Here is a 24925-nt window from a genome sequence, read left to right on the forward strand (position 1 = left end):
AGTCCTCAAATCTTGACCTAAAGATTTCAACTTACACCATTTACTTTAGTTCAAACCAACAAGGGTCCTGTGCCCCGTGCTGCACAGGAAGGCAAAAAAAAAAACCCCATTCCTTCCCAACCCCAAATATCATGCTCAGTGAGACTCTGAGCGTGTGGGGGAAACCCACCGCCAAGACACCTGGGAAAGAATTCTCTGTAATAACAGAGAGCTCAGCCCATCTAGTGTCCCATCTCTGGCCACTGGAGATATTTGCTAACAGCCGTTTGGCCCTTAACAAAAATAACTCCTCTCTCTCCCCGATGTTTATCCCTCAGATGTATTTATAGAGAGCAATTGTACCTCCCTTCATTTTGTTAGGCTAAACAAGGCCAGCTCCTTAAGTCTCCTCTCATAAAGTAGGTTTGCCAATCCTCTGATCACCCTAATAGCCCTTCTCTGTACCTGTTCCTGTTTGATTTCATCTTTCGTAAACATGGGAGACTTGAACTGCACACAGTATTCCAGATGAGGTCTCACCAGTGCCTCTCTCTACTGGAAATACCTCATTTAATGCATGCTACAATTTCATTAGCTTTTTTCATGACCTCATCACATTGGTGGTCATAGTCATCCTGTGATCGACCAATCCAGGTCTTCCTCCTCCTCTGTAGCTGCCAACTGAAACATCTCCCTTGTTGTTAGTCTCTAAGTGCATGACCGTGCACTATTACATTTCATCCCATTTCTACTGCTCCAGTTTTCAAGGTCCTCCTGCAGATCTTCTTATATGATATTATGGTCCCCCTGCGTATTGGCAATACTTCCCAATTTTGTGTCATCCAAATTTTATTAGCATAACCTTTGTGCTAGGTGTTCTTTCTCCTAAAGAGAATAATTCCAGGGAGACCATGACTATCCTAAACTGATACAAACTGGTACATCTAAATCCAACCCAATATTTCTACCAAAGGAACCCAAATCCTGTGGAAATCATAGACCCAAACAAGGTGCTTGTATGAACTGGCAAATAATAGTGAGTTGAGAGAGAGTATACAGGAACAAGTCTGGGGTGCATCTGTCTTAGTGGTCTTCAGTGAAGAACTTTCCCAGAAATTGCAGGTAGGATGGAGCTTGACTTTGGAGACAGCTATGCAGGCAGGTTCTAATGCTGCCCTTAACTGACTGGCCTTGTCTATGGTTTTATTCCCAACACACTGAAGATTTTTGGACTTTTTAAAATGTTTACAAGGAAGCTTGACAAACTGAATGATTTTTCTACGCTGGGCTCAGTGAGGAGGTTTCAGACTGAAATCAGAGAATGACTATCTGTGTGTCAAGAAACAGGCCATCCATAATGGCATTTCAAAATAATCTTCTGTTGCCTTGTGCTCTCTCATCATCTGGATCCTCCCAATCCAGATGCTTCAACTCTCATCCAAGACATAATTCTTAGCAAATATTTCTCGTCTCTCTTTTATTTTGGTTGGAACATCCACATTTTTCAGATTTCACTTCTCACTCAACTCATGTTTGAGATGTGTTGTGAGAATTTTTTGAAGTGTTTCTGGTTTTTCCCCATGCAGAGAGAACAAATACTTCAGCAGAAAACAAATTGTGAATGAATTCTTTGGCTTCATGTCCTTCCATCGTACAATACAGGTACCAACACCAGTTCTCCTAAGAACAACAGTAGAGAGCTGTTGGAAGTAGCTAGATTTGCCACTCTTCCTTTTGACATTTTGGGGGTTAATTAAGTGATGAAGTAACTCACACTCTGAGCATGTGGATCTTTGTTGGTCACTGGTGGTCAGGCTCTATAAGAGGTGTGCGTTTGCCACAACTTCCATTTTAACCGCTGTCAATCTTTAGCTCATGTGATACGAGCTCATGTTTTTAGAGATAAAGGTCCTGAGTTCCAATCTCACAGATGACCCAAAAAGGGAAGATTACAATCAGTTAGGAGTGATAATTGTGTGCATTTCTCCATCCTTCATAATGCTATCTAGCTTTTATATAGCATGTTTCAGCGGTAGATCTCAAAGCACTTTACAAAGATCAGGCCCATTATCCCCAATTTACACATAGGTAAACTGAGGCCTAGAGATGACGTGACTTGCCCAAGATCACCCAGCAGGCCAGGAATAGAATCCAGGGCTTCTGAATCCCATTCCAGAGCTCTGTCTCCTAGGTGGCACTGTTACTTGTCACCATGGGAAAGAGAAGAGGGACAATAGTAGAAACATGGTGTGAGAGTTTACTGATTTATTTTTTGACCCTGCCCAGAGCATATCTAGAAGACACAATGGTTAAAATATTGGTTACCTGTCCATGTTAACAATCCCACAATTATCAGAGGGGTAGCCGTGTTAGTCTGGATCTGTAAAAGCAGCAAAGAGTCTTGTGGTACTTTATAGGCTAACAGTCTGTTAATCTATAAGGTGCCACAGGGCTCTTTGCTGCTATCCCACAATTGTTACTCTGGTGGTAGTGTAATAGCATGCAGTTTTCCCAGAAATACCAGTGCAGACAAGGGACACACTACTTGTATTATCTTGGACTAAGGTGGTCATCTTTAGTTTAAGGCCAGCTTTATGGATATGAAGAACCAGGATTTTAGTTCTGACCCTGTAGATGTGTGTGATTAATAACAATGATCATATTGGTTCCTTTTGGCCTGGAATCTATGAATCTACAATTGACTTAGTGATTGCATCAGCAAGCTGATTCATTGCCAAATGATGGCACAGCTGGTTGGCGAAGGTGTTTTAAGTGAGGTGCCACATGGCAGCGAGGAGACGTCCATGAAAATGCTGGAAACTGGTACCCATATGTAACTGGAGACTGGTCAGTAAACAAAGACAACTTCACTTCATGCTGATGGTCTACTTTTATTCTACCACTAAAAAAAAAGACAAAAGTTGTCTAAATCCATCGTGCTGTTGAGTTATTGATATTTATTTATTGCTGGAGGATGGCTGAAAAGACACCAGTATTGTGAGAGGATAGGAAATTGTCTCTTGGTAAAGATTAGAACTGTGATTTGGGATATTGCATCTGTTCCTGGAACTGGTCTAATTAAAAAAATTCAATTAAAGATCTACAAAAAAGATCTATGTGTCTAGTCATCAGTCATACATTATTAAAATAGTTCAATAGGCTGTTTGCAATACTTCTGTCCTTGTGCTGATTACTTTAAAGAGGACAAAGTCAAGGACCTTAGGCATTTTGTAAAGGAAAGTTTGTCAAACCTAATATTGACAGATTTGTTTTCATGGCAATTTCTGTTGTTCATTAACATTTTTTTAAAAAATTGTCGTAACTAGCAAACGAACCAAACCCCTGAATTTGAACTCCTTGAATTTCAAAATTTCTGGATCCTAAAGTTTAGATTCTGTATTGCATCAAGAATTGAAAGGAGCCTAATTTTTCAGGTTCATATGTGGCAAAATCTCACTGAAGCACCACCTTTCACTAGATTTTGACTCAATGTGGCAGAAGTCACATGAGATCAAGTTGCTCCTACAAATATCTGCCATACAACATTTCCAGGCAAGATTTCCACTATGGGTGGGGGAGAGGAGTTTGCATCCTGAAACCTAATCTTGATTTGGCCCCAATCCCGAACCTTCTAGCCAGCCAGCACCAAATCTGGTTCTGATGCATCTTCCTCAGTTCACTTTTAGTTTAAATATTTCATGCACTGTGTCTAACCAAAATGTAAAAGGTCAAATACTATGGCGATGAGCACCATAGAAATGCATACATATAAAATAATTCCTTAAGCAACAGTCCTATAGAATGTATTCAAAAGTGATTTAAAAAAAAAGGAGAAAAGTTCAGATCATCCTATGGGATTTAATGACTATTTATGTCTCAGCCACAGAATTTTCTATCGGATAGTATGGAAGCATTAACATGTTCTATTACATTCTTTAGGTTTTAAAAGTAACTTCTACAGAATGCCATTTGTTTCATCGCTATTAAGTTCTATAAGATTTTTCCATAAAGATAAAAAAAAATCACATGTGCTAGAGCCAGAAAGTGAAAGTAATTAAAAAGGCCAAGATGATTGACATTCAAAAAGTAAAGCTGCAGCACAAATGCTGAAGTGTAAGTTGGATTTTAAAGATCCTTCCAGCTTTGCTAATCTACAGAATTATATGGAACATGACAGAATGTTTCTTTAAAAAAAAAAATTTTTAATCTGCCAGTTCCTTTTTCTCTGATCCCACTCTCTGATCCCATCTGTTGCCTGTTTTAGGGAACCTGAAGCCCTTTAAAATGATCTTCTCTGAGATTCTGAATTCTGAAAGCATCTGTTGAGTAGGGGAAGTAAGCAGGGCCAGTTGCAAAATGCTAACTTTTCATGGGAAAATAGTTTTAAAAAGAAATGTCCTGTGAACATTTTTCAGTTTTTCAATGAAAATAAAAATAAAATAATAATAATTTAAAAAAAAATGAAGCCAAAAGCCAAAAACAAAATCAGTTTTTGAAAACCATTTTTGCCAAAGCTTTTCAGGTATTGGTTTCTGGGAACTGGAAACTTTCAACTAAAATTAATATTTATGTTCTGGTAAACTAAAAAAGCTGTTTTTCATAGAAAAAATATTTTGACCAAAAAATTCAGACAACTGCAGACTGAAGTACATTAGAGCTGTTTGTCTCTGAACTAGAGAAATGTTTATGGACTGTCCTGATTATTTATTTAGGGTTATATTATTATATTTGCACCAAAGGCCTCAGTCAGGAACAGGTTCCTTTGTGCTAGGTGCTGTACATTGGGTAAGTCGCAGCCTTGCTGTTTGTGGTGAGCACATCACTCTTCACATTAACGCTGGGAGAGCTTGTGTGAAACAAGTACCGGTAGTTTCTCTTGTTTTTATCTTTACATCCACTTCACAGCACGCACGCTGGAGCCTGCTCTAAGTTGCAGCAGCATCTCTCTGCTCCGATCAGGATTCATAACCCGGCTCTGCTGTGTGAGGAGTGACTCTTTCAACTCTCCAGCCACCTCCCACATCTTAACATAAACAACAACCATCAGGAGAAACATGTGGATCCTAGCACACTACAGCCAGACACTGGGGATCTGGAGAACTGGAACAGCTACACCTTCAAAGGGTTTGCAGTTACCCTATATCCTCCCCAGTCCTGATTTTCACTGGGTTGAGGAAGTAGACCACCATGCATTAGGACAGATCCAAAAGCCAGGCACCTGAAGCCAGTGAGTTCACACTTAAGGACACAAGCCCTTGCAAGATCAAAGCTGAATGGCTGCTCCATCTAGCCCATAGAGACCATCTTTGCTCTGAAACGCTTGCACTCTAGGTACAGGATGGAATGAGTTTGGGAGAGGAAGAGAGACGAGGATGGCAGGCTCATTTCCGGATTTTGCTTCCATTATTTACACTGTGGTGTATAAAGAAGATAACTCGAGCAAATCTGAGATCTCCTTTGGACCATAGAAACTGGAGGTATGGTGAGGAGAGGGGAGAAAGATCTGAGCTGTGGACTGTAATACCATGCTTTGCTCTATTAAAAAAAATTATAGATTAAAACAAGGATTATTTTTTTTGTAGCAGTAAAGAGACTCACCGTCTATTACTGTCATCTTGTAGAAGCCAGAAGCCATCATGCCAGATGTCTTTTCTTTTACAGTATTTAGATAAATTAAACTGTCAGTCTTCATTTCACCTGATGACTCCACCATGTATCATGCTGCGCTTAACAGAGTTTGAATTCAAAGTAATTCTCTTGGCATTGCAGTCTCATTTTGGATTGGAATCTTTTGATGAAACCTAGGATACCGCATGTGAAACATCAGGGCAAATGAAGGCTGGCAAGTGACACGGGGCTATTTTTTGGCCAAGAAATACTCCCATTAGAAAGATGGAAAATCATCCAGCCCCTAAAGTTCTGCTTTCTCATTATAGAAGAGAGAGAGCCAGACTACTCAAAGATTAAGCCTCAGCCAAAAAGGAGAGACAACTTTACATTGGGGCAAATTCATCCCTGGTGTCTCTCCATAAAACTCAGCAGAGTAATGCCCATGATAACTTTGGTCCGTTGTGTCTTCTTAAAAAAGGCAACAGAAAATAAGAGTTTAGATTGTCAGAGCGTATAAACTCCCTTCCCTAAATCCACTAGACATTTAGCTACACTGATGCAGTAGGGTAATAGTGATGCAAAATGTTACTTAATTCTCTGATCCAGGAACAGGATGACTCAAGCGACTGGTAACTGGATATGGATCTTACTGTCTGGAGATAGGATTTAGACAAGTGTATCCCCACAGTCCAAGTTAGGGAGATCTTTAATTGGGATGGTTTGCAATTTACTCAGGAAGAAATAAAACACTTAAACCAAACATTGTGGGGAAAAAGGTATTCTGTGTTCAACTCCCAGTCGGTATAGAACTCATCACACTAAAACAGACACTATTACTCTTAGCTCAGGATTGGCCATAGCTTCCATTGCTACACTCCACGTTCCACGCACCTTATGAAAGCCCCTTTGAAGGGCATTAAGATTGGTAGGTTGGTGGTTCAAATCCTATACAGGTAAATACTGACTATTAATCATTACTGTCTAATGGCTTCTTGGCAAATCACAAAATGTATTAGTCAAAAATTCATTCCACATCATTCCAAGGGTAGAACAGTGGACTCACCACTGGAGTGTCCCCTTGTGGCAGTGCATGGCACAGCTGGCTCTCCTCCTCCAGCACAGCTTGCCAGGGGTTTCCCTGGTCCTGCCTCTTCTCATTATTTCACCCTCCAGCCGGGTCACTGACAGTCCCCCCCACCACACCCTTCTGGGGTAACAAAGTCCAACAAATAACTGTCCAATATCCGCACAAAAGATCTTCAGCCCCATGGTCTTCACACCCTTCTCTGAGTCATCCTTATCCCCTTCTCATGAGCTTCACCCTAGAGCCCTCCAGCGGGTCTGGGATCCTGTGGGTCCTGCAGGACCTGCTGCCATAATAGCGACAACAGGTAAAATCTTTGTTGCGGGTGGCCAAAAAAACCAGGCTGTGATCATTTGTGGAAAAACACTAAATCTCTTGTCAATTTGTCATAAATAGAATTCCAGCAATGTAAAGCAAGCTTTTCTTCTTTTTTAAATAAAGGTTTTAATACTTAAATTTAAGTGAGGGATAGAAAGAGATTTGATGTCTATTATAACAGGAGTTAAAAAAAGTTCATGGTTTAAGCAAGATTTGTTTTATTCTCTTAGTGGTAAAAATGGAGTCAGAATTTCATATATATATTTTAACTGGCTTTTTTTTCAGTAGCTTGGGAGAATCTGTTTCTCTTGCAGGTTTTCCAGGATCGACAGTTTTTGCAGGTCGGAGTGGGACAAAAATGCAAGAAAGAATGCGGGAGCGGGTGGGAGTGGATTTTGCGGGGCAGGATGGAAGCGGGGCTAAAACAATAGTCCCACACAGGGCTCCACTTCACACCACCTTACCAGAGCCTAGTAAAGGAACCCAGGGCTGTCATCGACAGTGGATTTCAGCCCAGGGACTTTAGGACAGGCCGTCAGTGTTCACTCCGCCAGACTCCTTGCTGCTGCCGCCCTAGACCTGTTCCTGTCAGCATGCCTCAGGGCCAGGACTCACAGGGCTCCTCCCAATAAGTCCCAAACCAAAATCAGGCTTCACTTTTCATCCCTTCTCCACTTCAGGGGTCTCTCCCTGAAAGTCCAGATCCTGCCCTATAACCAGGTCTTTTGCATCTCTGACTTCTACAGTCTCTTATGTTTATTGGTTCACTTTCCTGACTGCACAGTAATACTTAACGCTGACATGGCCCCTTTCATCCACAGATTTCAAAGCACTTCACAAAGGAAGATAAATAGCATCATCCTCGTATAGATGGGAAAATGGAGGCACAGACATGGGACACACAAAGGTCACACAAAAGACGCAGGAGAGTGAGGAAGAAAAGCCAGATCATGTGACTTCCCATCCACTGTCCACCACGTTGCCTTCCCACGCTGGTTGCTTAATACTGCCTTTAACATTGACCCTCACTATCTTTTCCTCTTGTATATCGATGGCACAGTGTTATTTGCTGCATCCCATTCACATTAATGGAAGTTACACTCGCCTCAGGAGAAAACATCTAAATCTAAACAATGTTGGTGGCACCAGATTTGTTTGTATGGCTGGGAGTTCATATAAATGAGTGTTGTGACAGGGAGAAGGGAGTTAGCAGATGAGCCTGCACTCTGATCACTCAGACACCATTAGTTCCCCTGGAGAACGTTGATTGGGGTCACTTAAGTTAATTAGCTAATCAGGATACAAGGATATTGACCTTTCACTCATGACCTGAGCTCGGGTAAATAATCATGTATATCTTAGAAAGAGTTAAAGTACTTGCTAAATTAGTGCAAATGAACTTAAAAGCTATAATGCAAGTAGGAATAAGCAAAGAAACTTAAAGATTGTTTTAAAATGAGCTTTTCAGTGAGCCTGTAGCCTAGTATTTGGCTTGAGGCCTGGTGTTAGCGAGCATAAGGCCACAATAAGCATAATAAAACTTAGCATTGGTAAGTAATCTTGCCTCAGAAGATTCACTGCATATATCTTGTGCTAAACTGTCTAGATTGGAAAAGCTTTATTAGGCCAGACCCCTTTACTGCATTGTATGGAGAATCTTCTATCTGTGCCAATGGGTAGCAGGAATGGCCGATATGAACAAGAGGCCGAGACTTAAACAAACAGAGTCTCAGAAATAGGTGGCTGTAAGTAATACAAGCATAAAAGGCAATCAAACCTGACCCGCTGCGGGATCTCCAGATCCTTAACACTTAATCACACCTTAAGCATGAGCATATAGGATGCAGATTCTGCTGTTATTCTTACCTTGTTTTTTTCTAGTTCTGTGACTTTTGCTTATATGGAGTGTGGTATTAATAAAACTCTGTGTGTGTGTGTGTCTCATTAATCATCTTAATTAATCTCTAAGTAGCTAGAACGAACCTGTTATTAGTGATAAGCGCATTTTGCACCCCAAATTAATCTTAAAGCTACAAGGAGCTGGAATATTCATGCAAAGCCACCAGTATCCATCTACCTCACGAGGTGCTTCTTTGCCTCTCTTTGCCGTAAGGGACATAGACACAGTCAAAACCAATTAGTATAAATATGCCAGTGAATGTGTGCAATTTGCTTTCTGCAGTGTTCTAGCCAGGAGGCACCTCAGTGCATCTAACAGGAAAGCTTCTACTGCTGTTGTCTGTGGGGTCTGATTGCCACACAGCCCTGCCTCAGCCTTTTAGTCCCCTGCTGATCCCTGTTTAGATTGGGTGCGTCTACACAGCAATTAAACACCCACAGCTGGCCCATGTCAGCTGACTCGGACCTGCAGGGCTGTAAAATTGCTGTGTAGACACTCAGGCTGGAGCCTGGGCTCTGGGACCCTCCCTCCCACCCAACAGATCCCAGAGCCCAGGCACCAGCCCAAGCCCGGACTTGTACATAGCAACAGGGCCGCCCAGAGGATTCAGGGGCCTGGGGCAAAGCAATTTTGGGGGGCCCTTTCATAAAAAAAAGTTGCAAAACTATAGAATATTATATTTTCGTGGGGGCCCCTGCAGGCGGCCCTGCATAGCAGATTGTAGCCCCATGACCCCGAGTTAGCTGATGCAGGCCAGCCGCGCCGTGGGTCTTTCATTCCATTGTAGACATACCCATTATGACTTCCGCCCAATAGGGTTGGGAGAGAGGGCCTGGTACACCCCTCTGTTGGCAAGTGGGAGGCAGTGCTTAAAGCATGTATGTGCGGGAGGAGATCCAGACCCAGCTAAATCAATAAAAATCAAGCCAGGTCACTGAGAGGTGCACTTAAACTCTCTTTTACCAGCACTGTTACTCCCAGATTACGCCAGACAGCCTTACTATTTTCAGACCCGGGGTGGGAGGGGAAGGAAGATGGTGGTGAGGAGTGGGAAGTGTTATGACTCCACCACCTACCTTACTCTGACTTACTGTCTCGAGGAGGTTGCCATAATAAAGGGGGAAGTAATTTACTCCCCACCAGAGCAATGGGGGAATAGGGAATTGTGACTCTGAATCATGGCTAATTGTCTAGTGCTGGTACAGTGTAGCTACACACCACACCTTACTCAGCGCAGGCAGCAATTCTACAGTTGGCCCTGTATGAAGAGCAGTGCCTCTTCTGCGTATCAACAAACACGGCAGACAACTGCAGTTTGCCATGTTGTTAATCCAGCAATATTCAGAATTAAATTGACTTTTGGTGGGGAAAAAAAACCCAGAAAGCGTTGTTAGAAAACAGGTCACCAAAAAAAAGAGGAGCCCATCCTCCAATTTATCATTTCAGATCCATCCAGTACCCGAGACTGTAAGGCGCTGGGTGCTCCCAAGAGACCTAGATTTTGCTATTGGATATCCCCATTTTTGGTGCCCAATTTGAGACACTTTAAAGGGGGCTGATGGCCAGAGGTTAGGTGTTCAGCCCTTTCTGAAAATAATGCTGCCTTAAGGTGTCTTTCTTTGGGCACCCAAAAATGGAGACAATGCGTCACTTTAAAAAATCTGGTCCGATGGGAGTTAAAGACGCCCAGGACGTTTCAGAAGCATTGAACAGGGCATAAGATGAGGCAATGGTGAAGCGATCTGGTCAAAAACCACCGTTGCCTCTTTGGCCCAACCACTATTTGGGACCTTGAAGTGTTGTTTTCACTGAGATAAGAAATTAATGATATAAGTCAGATATATTCTTGGTGTCATTTTGTTTGACTTACAAAAAATGCCCACAAAGTCCTGCTTCCCTGAACATAGTAGTAACAAGCAACAGCTGGTATGCTTCTTCAGAAATCCCCAACTCTGCCACTCCAGCAAGCTCTGTGCCCAAGAAGCTATGGCCCTCTGTTTCCTCCTCTTAAGGTCACGCTCAACAGATCCTTCTCCTGGCTTTCCCACAAAGCCTGCAGCCACTGTCTCTGCAACCAGGGAAAGCCTTCACAGAATATCAGGATTGGAAAGGACCTCAGGAGGTCATCCAGTAGGGAGGTTGTGGAATCTCCATCTCTGGAGATATTTAAGAGTAGGTTAGATAAATGTCTATCAGGGATGGGCTAGACAGTATTTAGTCCTGCCATGAGGGCAGGGGACTGGACTCAATGACCTTGCAAGGTCCCTTCCAGTCCTAGAGTCTATGAATAAACCCCTTACTCAAAACAGGATCAATCCCCAAATGCATTTTTGTCCCAGATGCCTAAATGGCCCCCAGAAGGGCTGAACTCACAGCCCTGGATTTAGCAGAGCAATGCTCAAACCACTGAGCTATCCCTCCACATGCCTCAGCTCTGACTTCCCATGCAACCAAGTAGCCCGCACTGTCCACAGTGTCTGTATTACATAGAGGGACTTAATTGCTCCTGCTGTTGAGCGCGAAAAGGAGTGCATGGCACCTCCACTGGTTTAACAATTCTGGCACCTCCAACCTTTATTTATCCAATTAACACTGCACTGACACTGACTTCTCACCGTTACAAGGAGCGGCCTGTTTTATGCAGACTTGCTCCCCGTTCTTGTGAGTGAGAGAGTGACATTAAGAGTGAGGGAGAGAGAAATTTGTCCAGAGAGAGAAATGAATTGGCGGTCGTGGAGAGGAGTGTTGGCATTAAAAGGGCAGGTAGCACTGCAGCTGTTTACCAAATAAATAATAAGTAATAAACAAGTGACTGGGGAGTTAAAAGAGGTTTCGGTCTGAACGAATTGCCACACTAAAATCGTTATTTATGAATTAATTTTAACTAACCCGATCTGCTGTGGCATATGTGTTTATAAATGACTCTTGGCTCGTTTTCCAAGCCACAGCACAAACATTTTCACATGCTCCAATTAAGCATCTGCATTCATTTGTATTTTTTTCCCCAGGAACAAAAAGTGGGGAGATGAAACACAATTCCTCAGCTCAGTCAATCAGTGCTGACAGTCAACAATAAAAAAAAAAAGACACCGTCTCGAAGTTTGGATTGAATTAGTACCTATCAATGAAAGGCATTCGATTAGCTGTGAGCCATTGTTAATATCACCATTATCATACCACTGTAGCAGCTTACTGTTGCACAAGAAGTTTCCTTCTGTTCACCCTAAATTGTCCTATTTGCCTTCATTCTGTTGGCCAAGAGTTTTAAAAGTCACTTTAAGCCGCCCTGGGTACGTGTCAGCACTTTCCAAAAATCTGGCCCCTTTAAGACATCTCAAGTGTGGCACCCCAAATCACAAATTGTTGACCAGTACTTTCAGTTACATTCCTTGACATAACACAAAAAGCAGGGGTCACCCAACGGAATTAATAGGCAGCAGGTTTAAAACAGCCATAAGGAAGTACTTCACACAGGGCATACTTCGGCAAAATGGTCAACAACCCCATGCTCTAGGTGTCCCTAAATCTCTGACTGCCAGAAGCTGGGACTGGATGACAGGGGATGGATCACTCAATAATTGCCCTGTTCTGTTCATTCCCTCTGAAGCATCTGGCACTGGCCAGTGTCAGAGACAGGAAACTGGGCTAGATAGACCATTCGTCTGACCCAGTATGATTGTTCTTATGTTCCATACCACATTCCAAACTCTTCTTGCCCCTTCTGCACCCTTTAGCTGCTGGTGACTGCATTCAGACATAGCCTATTGCTCCATGGCCAAACATCTGATTTACTTATACACGGACCATCTCTATTCAGGCATGTATTTCCTGTTGAAATGTAAACGTAAGCATTAAGACTCTTACCCCTAATGAATTACAGTAACTGGCTTTTCTCCATGGGGCTGTACATACAGAACAGTCTCTTGTGATCTGACTGCTCTTTGAGTAGAAAGTTAAGCTAGTGGCAGATTTAGATTTGCTTCCGGCCTGAGGCCCTGATTCAGAAAAGCAGCTAGATTCAGGCAAACAGAAGCACATGTGTAAGTCCCATTGATTATGAATGGGCTAAAGCATAAATGCTTGTCTGCATCTGTAGAGGTAAAAATCCTAAGGCCATCTTGGATCCTCTAAAGGACAACTAGGCGTCCATGTTTTTGAGCCTTCTTGTTCCCTCCCCATTCCAGTTTGGCGCCTTTTCCTGTTTAGGCGGGAAAGACAGTGGCTGTCAAACATCTAATCTGCCTAGTAACCAGAAGTCTATATAAGGCAGTGTTCAGATCAGATCAGAGCTGCCCCTCTGAGTGGCAGAGTGCAGAACAGACAATTAAGGGTTGGCCATTCACCCCACACGGGCTACTTTAAGTAGGGGATTACTCACTTACACACATTTAATCCATTGTCTATAAGATTCGCTCACTGTACACATGATGACGCAGGTAGAAGGAGGGGGAGTTCAACAACTTACCTGAAAGAAGCTCATCCAGCCCTGCTTTAAGATCCTGGGTCCCATCCAGGGGATCCAGTGGTCCTGGCGCGCCGTACCAACCTAAGGAGAAAAGGACATCAGTACTTCAAGCTGCTGAAGATGGTATTGTAATCATTGCGTGTTTGGCCCTACAGTTCCCTATTGTTACAGCCTGCCTCGTTTTGTTATCTGCTCGTTGTCATCTTGCTTATTTTGGGGGTCCTTGCCATTACCTCCCTTTAACAAACTCTGTTGTACCTTTATTTCATAAAGTCTTCTGTAAAAATACAAACCGCCGGTGATAGATACGAGTAGGGGATGAACCTAAGACCAAAAAATCTGGGCCGCTTTAATCTTAGCCTCTGTTTCGGTCAACACATCAGGGTTTAAGCCCTAATGGTACCTCTGTATGAAGGGTTTGATCCTGCAAGCCACCGAAGTTGATGGCAATTTTGCCATCAACTTCAGTGGCAGCAGATTCCATTCCCAACTGTACACTCCATACCATACCCCTCAAGTCCTTCCTGTTTTGTGATGGGCAGCGCCAGCCCTTTAACAGATGCTGAAAATGATAGGGGCAAAGGCTCTGCAAACTTACACGGATGAACTCCCCTAGTATATTTCTCGTATTGTTTGAAACATCTGTGCTCGCAGTAATTATTGCTTGACACCTTGCACGTACACTCAGACACCCCAATAAACTAGTTGTTTCTAAAATGATAAACAGATGAATAAACTGCAGAGAGAATATTTGCTGTTAATTATTTACTTTTGGGGGGTGTTTTTTTAGTAATTTGTCTTCTGATTGCTAATGCAATAGCAGCAAGCAATCACATACTCCAGACAAGCCTTAAGCACGGCTCGATGCAAGTTTGTAATTAGCAAAGGCCATATGTGCCCCAGATTATGCAGCTATATAATGGCATGTCTTGCCTTTTTGGTTGTTTTTTTTTAAGATGCACTTTGAGATTCTGTGCTAATCCTTTCCAGTCAGTGCTCCCGAACTCAGAACTTCCTTTAGTGAAAGGGGCAGGGAAGATGTTCATCTTGACCGCAGTATTTGAAAGAGTCCATTTGGGATGACAGCTAAAGAAATGATAGAGGTTGTTAAATCAGACTGCAGGCTTTCCCCCTCGAATAGAAAAAGACATAGCAACAATCCCAGGAAGGTAGTATTATTAAGGACACAGGTACAAGTTTGAATGACCATTTCAAGGTTGTGCCGCTCCAGCTTCTCTTGCGACATGGGCATGCCTCAGAAAGGAAGATATAGGAGCTCCCATTCTACCCAGGGCACATTCTGATTTCCTGTGAATTCACATTTTTAGAAGCTTCTGGCTGAGTTTTAATGATTTCTTAAATGGGTGGAGTTTATAACCACAGGGACAAAAAAATGTCCATATTTGATCAGAGGCATTTGTCATGAATGAAAACAACAGCCTATGTAATCACAGCACTTATTGGTGTCCCGATATTTAAACCACAGGGCATGACTTCTGGTTGTTGTTAAACAGAGGGTGAAATTCATAGCTATACCAAAGGGCCAGCACTAGATCTATTCATTACTTAACTCCATTTCAGACCTGTTTTGAGAACTGGAGTGAGACCCGTCTGCACAGGCCTTGTTCTGGCCCTCTACACAGGGTGCTTTCCACCTAGAGTGAATTAAACCCAGTCAAGGCAAAGACAGACTGAGCTGCCTTCAGCTCCCTGGGAAGAGTTTTTGCAGGCTGTCAAGGAAGGCAAAGATTGCTCTGCTGCTGCCCATGTGTTCTGTGGATTAACAGAGGTACTCCGGTCTTCAGCGCTGTCAGTCCAACTAGTTCACTAAATCTAAGGACCGCCTCGGGAATCTCCTCCTAGCATTAGCCAAAGTGGACTTTGATTAGCCTGGAGGAGGAAGAGGCTCTCTGTGACTGTAGGGAAAATCTTGCTAGACCTCAAACATGCACACATCCTGCCTGAGTTTCACTGGGTAGCATCCACCCTCTCCCTTGCCCCTTTTTTTGGCGTGTGAGGGGGAACTGTGGAAGGTTCTCTGCTGGGTGTCTCCCTTTGCCATGCTGCTGTTATATCTCATCCCCTCCATTCCTGCTTTCTTCAGTTGCCTTCCATAATCAGGGGACTCCTGTTTTCTTTGGGGTCGTTCACGCTCCCCAGAAGGAGACCATTGTTGCTCTGTGTTATGACCCATTCGGGGGTCCTACCTCTTTCAACTAGTGGTCAAAAAGATCTGAGGCTGCACTAGTTGCAGAGATCTTCTTGGGAACCTCCAAAATGGCCTTTTGTAAATCCAGGAGGAGGAAGCTCAGTCCTGGGGAGGCTGTCTGTGACTGTGGGGCCATTTTCCTTGAACTCATCTGAGCAGAATGCCATTAGGACTGACTCCCTTGATTGCTTCTCAGAGCAGTGGCCACCCATGATCCAGGGCTCTCTGGTCAGCATCCCTCTCTAGAACCCTAGTAGTGACCATTTGATCTCACTATTTTCTCTGCATTTTTTGATTTTTAAGTTAAACTCAGTTACTTTTAGGCCTCTCCTCCGTCCTGGGTGCGAGCCAATGTCATCCTTTGGGTGGTCCCCTCACCAATGACTGGTGGTCAAGTAGGCCAATCGCTTCCATGAGCACTACCTAGCCATTTAAATATAACACACATACATGCATACATTACATACAGAGAGCGTACCATTCTATATTTATGACACCCAAATGATAAAGCAATAGGTGCATTAGATATAGTTCATGATAAATATCATGACAATTTTATCGTTCAGAATCTTCCAAAAGTTTCACCCATGCTCCTACTGCCACATGTTTTTAGTAGATTTAGGAAAACTTATCACAAGTCTATGGGAAAAAAATCTGTTAATGCCCCAAGGCCTTTTCCCAAATATCCAGTGTAGCATGACATTAATACATCCTCTATTGGGAGAATACATCTTTTCCTTGTCAGGGGATTAACTCAATGATCTAATAGTTCTGGTCAATCACAACATTATTTGTATTACAGTTGTGCATAGAGTTCCGGACTCAATTTCAGTCCCCACTGTGGTAGGTGCTGTACAAACACAATGAGAAACAGCCCCTGCCCAAAACGCCTTGTAAACTAAACTGACGAAACAGACAAAGAACAGGAAGGGAAACAGTTGTGCGGAGACTTGCCGAAGGCCACATTGGGTATGGCTACACTTGCAGCTGTACAGCGCTCCCGCGGCAGCGCTTTGAAGTGCAAGTGTGGTCGCGGTGCCAGCGCTGGGAGAGAGCTCTCTCAGCGCTGCAGGTACTCCACCTCCCCATGGGGATTAGCTTACAGCGCTGGAAGCGCAGCTGTTTTCACATCCCTGGGCGAGAAAGTTGCAGCGCTGTAAAGCGCCAGTGTAGCCAAGCCCACAGAGAACAGATCAGTGGAGGAGCTAGGAACAGAACACTGGTTTCCTGACTATCCGGTCAATGCTGACAATGCTGCCTCTCCATCTGTAAGCATCTGCAACTGCTACTAGGATCCCTGACTACTCGCACTGTGTCATTTGTTGTAGGTGCACTCCTCACATGCTTGAGTTCTGATTTCCCTCCACTTACACCAATGTAAGTCTAGTGACTTCAGTTGAATTATTCCTATTTTACACGAGTGTGAGAGCCGAATCAGATCCTTGGTGTGTCTGCTCTCTACGGCAGGGGACGTGCTCACACATTATGCATCCTGAGCCCCGAGTTTGTCTAACAAGGATTTTCTCCTCCTGAATGGAAATAATTTTAATGTCATCTTGGAAAATGATCCTTTTTACAGCCTGCTGGCACATTCTTGTGAAGAGAAATGTATCCCCAGCTTCATGAAAGTATAAATTAGGGACATTAACTCCCTGCCTTATGAGCCAGCCCTGCATCTAGGCAGCAAAGCATGTCAGTGCTATAAAATACCAATGGAGAGAACAAGTCCTGCCTTAAAATAACAGCCAGGATCTGACTTAGACTGAGAGGAGGAAATTTCATGTCTAGGCAGGGCACTGTCCTGAATTCACACCCCTGCATTGTGACAGCTGGGGTCTCAGAGCAGTGTGTGGTCTTAACTATACTACGCTGCCATGGTTAAAAAAAAATAGGGCAAGTTAGTCAGTCTGCAGCAGGGAAGCTCTTCTAGGGGCCAGACCTCCTCTTGTGCAAAGCCTAAATCAGGGTTTTTCAAACAGGGGTCACCGCTTGTTGGGGAAAGCCCCTGGCGGGCCAGGCCAGTGTGTTTACCTGCCCCATCCACAGATGCGGCTGATTGCGGCTCCCCCTGGCTGCGGATCACTGCTCTGGGCCAATGGGGGCTGCTGGAAGTGGCGACCAGTAAGTCCCTCGGCCCATGCCGCTTCCAGCGGCTCCCATTGGCCCGGTGCCCCGTTTACCCGGTGCTGCCCCCTGGCAGTAACCCCTCACAGCCTCAGGGTCTCCCCTCCCAGGGGAACCCCCTCCCACTATCTCCACTTCACCTCAGTGTTCGGCTACTGCCAGTCCCCATCTAGCCCCGCCGCTCGCTGGGGCGGACTGCAGTGTAAGCCACTCATCATAGGCAAAGGGGGTTCGGACCTGCTGCCTCTGCCTACCCATGGGCTGCCCCCTGCAACCCAGTACCTAATGGGTCTTACCAGGCCTTCAGCCTGGGACTTTCCTAGGCCGGAGCTCCCCGGCTCCCTAGGCCTTTCCCCAGCCCTGCTCCACTCTAGGTTCCCTTCTTGGCACCTTGCAGCCAGGCCCTTCTCCCTCTACAGGCAGAGGGAGACTGCCTGGGCCGCTGGCTCACAGACTTTTATAGGGGCCAGTGTGGGGCCTGATTGGGGCATAGTCCCAGCTAAGCCTACCTTCCCCAATCAGCCCAGGCTTCTTGCCCCAGCCACAGCTCTCTCCTGGGCTGTTTCAAGCCCCACAGGGCAGGAGCGGGTAATCACTCCGTTACAGGGTGTTTGAAATCTAAATCAAGATTCAGATTGATTTATTTTTCTCTTGGCCATGGAATGGACTGAGATATGGCAAAGCATTTCATCTCAGGAGATGTCTGGCAGGGAGGTGACAACACAAGAGAAAAGAGGTCAACCTTAAAAGGCCTAGGTTTCAATCAGCAATCAAGTTTGCCATATCTTCTAGAATGTTAGGGGCATGCCTCAAGAAGCACATGCATTACGTTAACTCCATAGCATTTGGAAAAGTAAAAGAACTCTGCTGCAATTTTAAAAGCTCTCTCTCTCTCTGCGGTAACAGTACCTATATGCTCTATGGAAATTCTAGATGCAGGTGTTTTCCTGTTCACCACCTTATCCAGGGTGTGGAATAGACATTTTACAAAAGAATCCCGGTACCTAAACGCTGGAGAGCCAATACAAAAGTTTCGTAAGGCTTAATATGAGTTTGTTTTTCAAACAGGAAATGTAGGTTAGTGGTTAGAGCGGGGGCAGGAGGCCAGGACTCCTGGATTTTCTCAGGGCTCTTCTATTGACTCACTGTTACATCACTTAACCTCCATGTGCCTGTTTACTCCTCTGTTAAATGGATATAATAACCACAACCTTCACAGAGACGGAGGGTGGGGAAGAAATCAGAGATAGGCTATGTCTACACTACAGCTTATATCGGCATAACTTGTGTCCCACAAGGGTGTGAATAAACCACCCCCTCGAGCAACATAAGCACAGCAGTATGTCAGACCCTCTCCCGCCGACACAGCTTCTGCCGTTTGCAGAGGTAGTTTTCGCTGCATTGGTACAGCTGCCACTGCAGCACTGTATGTGTAGACATGCCCTGAAAAATTAATGCTTGAAAACTGCAACGAGGCCCGGAGGCTTGTCTACATTTACAGTGCTTAGTGAAGAATCTACCGAAGCCAACAAGAGAGCTTCTCCCATCAGTGTAGGTAATCCAGCTCCCGAGAGATGGTAGCTATCTCAACAGGAGAAGCCCTCCCGTTGGCATAGTGCTGTCTAGATCTGGGGTTAAGTCAGTATAACTACATCGCTTGGGGGGTGTAGTTATGCCACATAAGTTGGTAGTGTAGACCAAGCCTTAGTTGTATCATGCTACAGAAGAAACTAAATTATGAATGGCTTAACCACCATTTAGCCAGCAGACATGGGAGTCCTCTCAGATGTAGGGTACTAACTAAAACAACGCCTATTTTAATGATGCCTACAGGCGCATTTAAAGAAAAAGGGGAACTGCAGGAATCAAAATTCTGCACTATGTCTCTTTGTGAGGCTGAAACTTTTATCAACACAAACCTAGAATCAGAAAGGCGGCACAGATCCCTGGCTGAAGAAATGTACGTAAGCACATCAAAGATACGGAAGCTACCTATACACAGTGACTTTGGAAGATTACAAAGAGACAGAGACCTGCCTGCTGCAGAGACACCGGGGGTGAATGTAGAGCATTTTGCCCTTAGAAGGCAATTGACTAAGGAATTTGTTAAGATCCTTGATGAGAGCAAAAGGGGAAAAAATTAAGCACATTTTCCTCTTGAGATATGTTCAGTATTGGTCTGTTTTGTTTGTTCATTTGTAAAGGCCGTGTTTTCTGGCTTGAGATTGAACCCCAGCTGGCATCAGAATGCAGTGCAGTCAACTGTGGCATCTACTGTGCTTACGCATAAAACACTATGATAACGCATGCATGCTCTATGCTTTCAATTATACCTAATCAACAGCAAGTTACTGTTGTAGCCGCAGCCAATTATCCACAGAACTAAATACACCACAGAGCACATGCCAACACAGAGCTCAGCAAGGGCCAGAGACTGAGAATATCTGCTACCTATGCAATATCAAGGCTTGACACATGGGAGGTGGCAAAATAATAATAATGAAAATATTAGTTGGCAATTCTTTAGTACTTTACATCCAAACATCTCAAACACTGGGCAAAATCCTGAAGCCCTTACTCCTGCAAATTTCCCATTGACTTTAATGGGAGCTATAGACACTCAGCACTTCTAAAATTCAATCTATTTATTTATGTGTGTAAACATGCATTTATGTGGCTAGTAGATCTGATTGACTATTTTCCATCAAGCCTTTTTTTTCAGTGAAAAATGGCCTTTTCTTCAAAAGAAAAATTTTGGACAGAAGCATTCCTGTTTTTCAAGAAAAGGACCTAAAAAAATATTTTGGGGTTTTGAAAACTAATTTTTTTTTTGGTTTTAAAAAATGAAAAAAATTGCATTAAAATAATATCTGCCATTTTCCAACCACTTCTAGACACCTAGGTTTGGAATTTTTTGCCGGTAGGTACATGGCAACTCTAGGAGAGCCGTAAGTAGAACTTATGTCATCTGGCTCTTTGTCCTGTGCAAAAGATTGTTACGCTGCTCCTGGACAATTATGAGCATGCATGACTCCCAGTAGTGTCCTTAGATGTTATGAACAAATATGGGGGAGAAGTGCTTATATACCACAGTGATGATGAGAGCAGCAATTGCCCAGACAAAGAAATATGACAGACAGCAGTAGACCGATAGATACTATTATATAAGTAGAAGAGTGCCTTTAGTGCCAACAGTTATATTGAACCTGAGAAATGTGTATCTACATCTCTGTTTCACCTTCCTGGGAGATACATCTCTGCACCACCGAGCCATGACACATGATTAGATGTGATCCTAAGTCTGACAAGGTTTGGGGTTAAACCAAAGGCACTGCATTGTCTAGTTTTTTTCTACACTGTGGAATAGTTTGTTGCACAGGCAGGCGTAGAGTCATAGAAATCAGAGGAGAAGATTCTTTACCTCATCTCTCTCATCCCAGTGCTGGGCTATTCCTTCCAGTATATTTTCCGGAATACTATTAAATGAGTCAGCAGGGCTCCCACCACTTCTGCTCTTGGGAGATCACTGTACAGAATAATGGATGTCATTGCTGGAAGGTTTTGCTTGATATTCAGTTCAATTTCTTTTGGCTCAATTTCATCCCACTAAGGAGTCAACAAGAAAAAGAAAAGAAAAGAAAAGAGTGGGTGTGGGGAGGAAGAGACATTGTACAAAAAGGAGAGCAGTGTGAGGTTATCACAAGTCTTTGAGCAATAATGGGACTGCCTCAGTGACAGTCCAGGATCAATAGCAAATTTCCCTCTTAATTCTGAGTGCTATCGGTAGTGAAATGTGTCTTTCGATGCGTGTTTCATTAATCTCTATGGATTTGATCAATTCTTAGGTTGTTAATTTCAAACTGATATTTAATCCATTTTAAAATCCATTTCTACCCATGTTAACTTACTTGGCAATGCTTCAGTTTCAAACAGGCTCTACTAAAGAAAGAAAGAGACCCAAACACACACACAAAATACTAATGATGCCTTCTACCAAAGCCACATCCTTTCTCTTGCTGTTGTTGTTTTTGGATACTCCAACTTTACTGTGTTTTCTGGTGTTGCTTCCTCTAGAGATCTGAGATTGTTGGACAGAATTTTTAAAACCACCAGTGGGTAAGTAATAGTGAGTGGTGTGAAGATTTTTTTTCCAGTGAATACATTAGCAATTAGAATATTTATATATGTATGTATTTCTACATGTATATATGTGTGTGTGCACCCACATGCACATGTATATGCATAGATACATGACTGTATTCTGTGTATATAGAAATATATGCATGTTTGAATAAATGCATATACAGATAGAGCTGTGTGATGGGTACCATCTTAGCCAAGACTGGAGAGTGAATGATTAGGTTCTTTCTGGGGGTGCCTGGCTTTGGTTGGGAAATGGTGGGTGATAAGAGTTTTATGTTGATAGAGGATGGTGATTTTTAAAGGTCCATCATGCTTTTGGTTCACATCACTTTTGCTGCTTCAGTCGCTTACTTTTTAACTTTAACTCTTTTCCATTGTCTGTCCCACTTACTATATATTGACAAGAACATAAGAACATAAGAACGGCCGTACCGGGTCAGACCAAAGGTCCATCTAGCCCAGTATCTGTCTATCGACAGTGGCCAAAATCAGGATTCCACACAAGGGTCCTAATTCAGCAAACTACTTAAGCACATGCTTAAGCCCATTCCTATTCAGCAAAGAAATCAAGCATGTGCTTAACTTTAAGTGTATGCTTAAGTCCCAGTTAAGGACATATCTAACAGTAAGCACTTACTTACGTATTTTACAGAATCAGGGCCTAAGGTCAGTCGTGTTGACTGGGAAATTGACCAAAGATCTCCACAGGAAAAGATTGTAAACCAGCAGAAAACCCAGACAAATTTACCGTTCCTATGAAAATTATTGGATCATTTTGATAGTGCTTTAGACCCTTGGAAATCAGTGGAAAGATTCACATTGCTACTGCTTCAGTGGATTCTGGATTGAGTCCTTTAAATGTAAAAGGAAAGAAATAGGTTTAAAAAAAGCAACCGCTAAGTCTCTGGAGAATAGGTCAGGTGAAGACAGATGAGGAGCAATGAAAGATTGCCCACACTGCTCAACGTCTCCTTGGATGGCTTCCCCATGCATATGTCCTCTTTTCTGACTTACTCTTTCAGTCTTGATCTTTCTGCTGAGACTACCACCAAAGCTGTTAATTAGTGCCGTCTGTGTTTGCGGAGATGTGGGCCTTTTTGACACTGGGATCTGACAGAGACTCGCCAACTCATTTCACAAAGGTGAGACAAAGGAGGGAATGACTCCTGGTTACTACAGACACATGTATTACTTGCTCTCTGGGGCTGCAAGGCGGGGCGCTCTGGGAATCTTGGCTTTATTCTTTTCATGTTGTCTGAGATGCTTAGTGTTCCATCCATGCTGTTGTTGTTGGCTGAGTGTGCTTGGTTATAATGGAACATGCAGGATCTTCCTTTTGGATGTTATTAGAAAGTACAAAAGGCCACAGTGCATAGAGGTAAGTGTGTTTCTCCAAAAGACACAAGAATACATACTACAACACTGAACATGCATGCACCAGATTACTTGATAGTTACCACTTACTATCACTCACTTTTATGATCAAATCCTTGCCTCCCACATGGCCTTAAGAGAAATCAGTGAAGTCATTTCCTGCACATGGACCGGAGATAGATCTGAGATGCAAAATCCAAATCAGGGTGTCTTCAACATTTGGGAAGTTTATGGATCTGAAGGTTTGGCTTCAGTCCCATTATAAAGACATGGCCTGTCTATGACATTCAGATCCAAATTCTAATTTTTGCATTACAGTAGAAGCTAGAGGCCCATTAACACGCATAAACACAGTATGTAGAAGACAGTCCCATCCCCAGAGAGCTTACAGCCTAACAAAGGCAGACAAAGAAGCCCCATTTTACAAAGTGGAAACTGAGGCATATAGGTTAAACGATTTGCACAAGGAGTCTGTGGCAGAGCTAGGAATTGAATCCAGATCTCCCAGGTGCCTTAACCAGAAATTTGTATTTCCTCATATTGAGAGGGGAGACTGAACTCCCCAAGCTCAGACTCCTACTAACTCTTCAGGCCTGTTCGGTCCCCCAGGGTCTCTTTTAACCCTTTGTTAGCCCAGTCTCTTTATCCCTTTGCTAGCTTTTGTTTACGTTTCAGAAAAGAAGACTGTCAGCGTCTGTTCAACTGCTGGTATATTTCTGCAGGTGCTTGGAATTTTAGATGAGAATTTAGGCTTTTAACCCAAAGTCAGAACCAGATGAAATTTCAAGAAGGTATCACCAACAAAACAGATGTTATCAAGAGAAAGAGAAGGGATTGCTCTAAGGGTCGATTGCCTCTTAGCGTGGGAAGTCTGTCTTTAGGGATTGCTATTATGCCACATGCAGCATATCAGTAGCAGGGTGGTTTGAGCAGTAGTGGGTGAGCAGAAAGGTCAGCAGTACCAATATGCTTCCATGGAATAATGAGATAATGTTGAAGCAGCATTGCAACCCTCTGGGCGGGGATGGGAAGAAGGCATGCTAAGAGACAGGCAGAGGAGCTACAGAATTATTTACTGTCCAGGGAATAAGAAGCCTTTTCTTAAACAGGCAGTGGAGCAGAACAAGCGGACTAAATTACAACCTTAGCCCCCAGCTGCAATCAAAGAACAAAAGAGGAAAAAAGGAAATGGAAAAAAATAGAGAGAGAAATTTATGAAAAGCAGCTAACAACATGGGAAAGACAGCCAGGAACTCAAGAAGAGAAAATCGGAAGACAAACAAATTTAAAGGGAACCGAGAACAAGATAAAAAAGGACAAGCCCTGCATACATACAAATGAAGGGTCTTTTTATAAAAATCATGAGACTGTTCTTAAAGTGTAAAATATGGGGCCTGTGTAGCTGGAGGAAATGGAATTATGGAGGAAAATTCCCACCGATAGCTTTTGATTTAAATTCAGCTTGTATTCAAACAAAAGCATCTTCAAACCCTTCTGACCTCAGGGGACATGCCAATGCATTCCAGATCTAGGATCTGGCTGGGGATTTGCGTTGTGGTGGCTAAAAAAGAAAAACAGCATATGGAGAAGTGCATACAACAGGGATAAGACCAGTACAAAGTTCCTTTCTTAACTAACTTCAATGTTTCCATAAAAGTTTGCTTCAACATTTAGTTAAAGTGCATCTCTATTAGGTGGCCATGTGTCATTGATATATGG

The 24925-nt window shown here is 43.3% G+C and overlaps 1 long non-coding RNA gene across 2 annotated transcripts in view; it reads right to left on the reverse strand.

The window, feature by feature from the left end:
• The window catches only part of LOC120369203, a 119040-nt gene that overhangs the window by 16350 nt on the left and 77765 nt on the right, over nucleotides 1–24925 (reverse strand). The window contains exons 3-4 of one of the 2 annotated variants that reach the window (XR_005582995.1): nucleotides 13357–13437; nucleotides 6908–6956 (exon numbers count right to left, since the gene is read on the reverse strand). This is a non-coding gene — a long non-coding RNA (uncharacterized LOC120369203). Of the gene's footprint in view, nucleotides 1–6907; nucleotides 6957–13356; nucleotides 13438–24925 lie in introns of those variants that run through there. The other variant, XR_005582996.1, reaches the window with a different exon arrangement.

Source organism: Mauremys reevesii, linkage group 7, assembly GCF_016161935.1.
Source record: "Mauremys reevesii isolate NIE-2019 linkage group 7, ASM1616193v1, whole genome shotgun sequence".
Lineage (NCBI taxonomy): Eukaryota > Metazoa > Chordata > Testudines > Geoemydidae > Mauremys > Mauremys reevesii.